Source organism: Heliangelus exortis, chromosome 24 (assembly GCF_036169615.1).
Source record: "Heliangelus exortis chromosome 24, bHelExo1.hap1, whole genome shotgun sequence".
In the NCBI taxonomy this organism is placed as follows: Eukaryota; Metazoa; Chordata; class Aves; order Apodiformes; family Trochilidae; genus Heliangelus; species Heliangelus exortis.
The window spans coordinates 1,935,778-1,940,328 of NC_092445.1; the positions used below are offsets into that span (position 1 = coordinate 1,935,778).

The 4,551-nt window shown below is 60.8% G+C and overlaps 1 long non-coding RNA gene across 1 annotated transcript; it reads left to right on the top strand.

Annotated features, from left to right (window-relative positions):
- The first annotated feature begins 509 nt into the window (after positions 1–509).
- Positions 510–1,680, top strand: LOC139807039 (uncharacterized). Its single transcript, XR_011730447.1, has 2 exons — positions 510–664; positions 1,376–1,680. It is a non-coding gene; the product is annotated as an uncharacterized lncRNA (long non-coding RNA).
- Positions 1,681–4,551: the final 2,871 nt, after the last annotated feature.

Sequence of the window (4,551 nt, forward strand, 5' to 3'; positions counted from 1 at the left end):
GGAGTGTGGGCACTTGGAGTATACCATGAGCACTGGGAGGGTAGCATGAGCACTGGGATGACACTGGGAGGTCACTGGAAGCACTGGGAGGACACTGGGAGGTCACTGGGAGCTCTGGGAGGGCTCTAGGAGGGAACTGGAACAACTGGGAGGGAACTGGGAGGACTTTGGGAGGACACTAGGAGGATACTGGGGGGGGGCACTGGGAGCACTTGGAGAGCTTTGGGAGGGTACTGGGAGCACTGGGAGGGCTTTGGGAGGGCACTGGGAGAGTTTTGGGAGGGTACTGGGAACACCAGGAGGGCTTTGGGAGGGCTTTCAGAGGACACTGGGAGGGCTTTGGGAGGGCACTGGGAGGGTTTTGGGAGGGTACTGGGAGCACTGGGAGGGCACTGGGAGGGCCTTCAGAGGACATTGGGAGGGCTTTGGGAGGACACTGGGAGGGCTTTGGGAGGACACTGGGAGGGTACTGGGAGCACTGGGAGGTCCCGGTGCTGCCGCAGCGGCCGGCAGGGGGCAGTGGGGCGCGGCAGGCGGCCTCCTCCCCGCGGGGGGGCGCTGCGCCAGGGGCGGCCGCTCGTGCCGCTCGTCTCACTGGCTCCGGCGGGGCCGTCAAGCGCGACGCGGGCGGTGTCGTGAAAGGTCCCGTGAGGGGAGGTTGGGGGTGGCAGGGCCGGGTGTCCGTGTCGTGACAGCGCCTGTGTCGCGATAAGCGCGGAGCAATGGCGTTTTGGGATCTGCAGCGACAGCTGGGCATCGCTGTGCAGCGGTGGCTGCTGCGGCTGAGCGTTCCGCAGCCCTAGGGCAAGCCCGGGGCCTCTCAGGCCTTCGAGCGGGAGTGGGGGGGGTGCGGGCACGGCCGGGGCCAGGGCCGCGAGTGCCAGTCCGAGGACTTCGTGGAGTTCATGCACCGCCCCGAGCCGGTGAGCAGCGCCCGTGGCCCGGGCCGAGCTGAGGAGGGGACTTTGGGCCAGCAGGGTCCAGCTGGGAGCAGAGCCAGGCCAGGAAGTGGAGAGCGTGCTGAGGGGTACGGGCCAAGCTCTGCAGAGTGCTCTGGGGCTCCAGCCCAGTGCTGGGGAGGGGGACTCAGGGTGGGGAGTGAGTCCAATCCTGTTACCCAGGACGAGGGGGTCCTGGCCCTGCAGCTGCCCCTTCCCCAGGGCTGGGCTGGGGTAGCAGCAGGTCACAGGCAGGGCAGAGCTCTGGCAGCCCCTTCCTCCTCCCTGCCTCCTCCTCCTTGCTCAGTCCTCAGCTGCAGCAGCAATGGGGGAAAATCCTGCCTGGGCAGCCAACAGCAGCAGCAGTAAAATGTGCAGCCTGAAAGCCCTGACTTTTGGGCTTTTTGGGTTTTTTTTTTTCGGGGGGGGGGCTCAAGTGTCCATGAGGAGCCCTGAGGGTGCTGGGGGGGCAGCCCGGGACCACCTCAGCTTCCCCCTGACCCGTGCTCTGTGTCTGCCCCTGAGAACCATCCTGGAGCAGAGGGACAAGATGATCAAAGAAGGGAAGTACAAACCCCCTGAGTACCCCAAAGGCAAAGAGGAGCCACAGCTGTGACCTGCTGGGGACCTGGACACTGGGGAAGAAGACCCAGGAACTGTGTGACACCAGCATGGGGGGTGCTGAAGGGAGGACACCCCGTGCTGGGCATGGATTGGGGTAGTAAATGTTTCCTTTGGAACAGCTTTTGGCCCTGTGCTGCCTTTTTTGGGGGGAGTGAAGCCTGGCTTGAGGGTCTCAAGGCTTTGTCTCTGCAGTGCTGCTGCCTGGGGGTGCTGGAGCTGTGTCCTTGAGGAGCTCAAACACTCCTGGAGCTGCTGCCACGGGGTTTGTGGGTTCTGCCTTTGAGCTCCCAGTCCTTGTAGAATCTTTCAGGTTGGAAAAGATCCTTGGGATCATCCAGTCCAACCATCATCCCCTGGATCTCCTGCAGACAGGAATCCCTGCTGGTGAGGAGAGGAATAACCCCGAAGAGTTCTGCCCTCCCTAAAGCAGGGCCAGGACATGGAGGTGGCGAGGGGCCAGGGCTCTGCTTTAATCCAGGTTTTTAATTCTGGTGGTTGGGGGTTTAAGGCTTAATCTGTGATGCAGGTGGAGCCTGGGAGTTTCCTGATCCTGGAAAATCCCTGGATTGGGCTGGTGAACACCCACCTGGGCACCCTACAGCCCCCAGGCAGCCCATGCCCCTCACCCAGGGGCTCTCAGTGCTGCTCCAGACTCCAGTCTCTGACTCCAAACCCTTTTTCCGTGGGTCAGCAGCACCTGGGACACATTCCTTTGCATCTGGGAAGAGCTCCCCTCTCTCCACCCCCCTTGGGAATGATGAACCAGCTGGGGGAGAGGAGAAGGGGGTGTTTGGGTAGTGCCTGCTGGCAGCCTGGGGGGTTGGAATCCAAGTATGGACCCCTGTGGTGGGAGCCAAACCTGAAATTCTGCTGCTTGGGACCCTTCCCCTGCCTGAAGGGAGGGAATTGCTGGTCCTGGGAGCTCCTGGGGGCACCCAGACCCCCCTGGTGGGCACCTGGGGGTGGGAGCAGAGCCCCTGGGAGCACAGAGCCTTGGGACAGGAGGGACCAGGGCTGGGTGCTGGGGTTTTGGTGCCATCCTGGGGCAGGGACCTGAACCAGGAGAGTTCCCTGATGCTCCTGTGCTTAAACAAAGTGCCCAGGAGGGAAATTCTCTGGGTTCCACTCGGGCTGGGGGCTCACAGGTGCAATCCCAGAGGGGTTTGGCTTTTTGGGGGGATTTCTGCTGATTTCTCCTCACTGAGCTCCTTTCCCACAGCTCCCCCAGACCCAGCGCTGCCTGCAGCTTCCCTGCCCCCAGGAGCATTCCTGTGGCCCAGCTGGGTGCCCTCCCCTGGGTTCATTCCCGTGTCCCTCCCTGCTGGGAGACAGCCCCAAAACCCAAATCCAAGGAAGGCCCAGGCAGCCCCCAATTCCCCTGGGATCACCCAGGGATGGAAATTTGGGAAGCAGGGGGGTGTTTAATCACGACTGATGATTCATTACTGTCTCCTTTCTCAGACAGGGGGGGTTTTGCCCCGCAGAGGGGACACGGTGGTGGCTTCAGGGGGGTGGCAGTTGTCCCTGTGCGTGACCCTCCTGGTGGCAGCTGGGTTGTGACACTCCTCAACCCGGCAGAGCTGCAAAGCCCTCGGGAGCTCCTGGCGCCACCACGGGCTGGTGCTCCGGGAATTGCTGGGTTGCAAAAACTAAAAGGCAGGGAGAGGGCAGGGTTGTGCGGCCAGGGAGAGAGGGAGGGGGGAAAAAAAAAACCCAAAACAACAAAACAGAGGTCAGCAAAAAAGCCTGAGACTGGCGTGGGTTCTGACTCATCCCAGGGAGCTGCCTGGATGTCGGGGTGGGAAATGCTGGAGTGGATCCCAACGCTTCCCCAGAGGCTCTTTGGGTCCATCCCAGCTCGGGTGGTTCTGGCCAGAGTTGTGGCCACAGCCAGCGGGGAGGAGTGGAGTTAAAAAGGTCCCTTAGAAACTTCAGCTGATCAGGGAAATAAACAAAGACCTGAGGAAAACAATGGAGTTTATGGAGAGATGGAAAAAGGAAAGATCAGCTCTGGGCTCTGGCAGGAGGAGCCCGTGGCCAAGCAGCAGCCATCAAAAATGGGTCCAATCATCCTGCCTGAGTTCCCCAGGGCCAGAGGGATTTGGAGCATCCTCAGCTGTGGAATGGAGCTCGGCACAGAGCCCCGGACAGGATCTGCTCCTGGTCTGCAGCAGATCCAAATTTGTAGTGCGCTGGGGTATTTTTTTGTCCTTTTTTTTTTTTTTTTTTTTTTTGGCATGGGGCAAAGCTGCATCCCAGCTCCCAGGGCAGCAGCTTCTGCTGCTGGCCAGTCAGGAGCTTCTGTCACCTTCCAGCTGCTTTCCCAACCTCTTCCCTCCTCCCTGATCCCCCCATTCCTATTTTCCTGCCCAGGAGCAGGGGTGTGAGGAACGGGTGAGCCCCCACCTCCTGCAGTTCCCACAGCCCTGGATGAGCTGGGAGCCTCCAGCAGCTCCTGTCAGCCTCTGTGAGGGGGAAGAAACAGCTCAGGGGAGATGAATAATTTATCCAAAGTCAAGGGAAAAGGCAGATGCTGGTTTGGGTGAAGGTTTTAATGAGGGATCCTGGGGCAGAGCTGTGTGCTGGCTGATTTGCACCCAGGAAACATCTCCCTCTGCCCCCATGGGTGCTGAGTGGGACCCCAAGGGCTCGATGCCTTCCTTGGGGGGTGTCCACAGGGAACGGGGGGTGCAGGGTGAGAGTGAGGAGATGAAACGATTTAGGGAGATTTAGGAGGTTTCCTCCCGGGAAGCCCCCTCCTCCAGCTTCCCCCCCTTCCTCCTGAATTAATGATTCCCTGCGCAGGGCAAACCAGGCACGATCGTAACCCAGATTCCCAGCACCAATAACCCAGCGCCGCCGGGAGGGATTTCTGGGAAGGTGTCAGGGTGGAAAACCTGCACAGGCTGGAACAAGCACTGTCTCCCTCCCTCTCTTCCTCCCTCCCTCCCTCCCTCCCTCCTCCGGGGATCAACATTACCCAAATCAG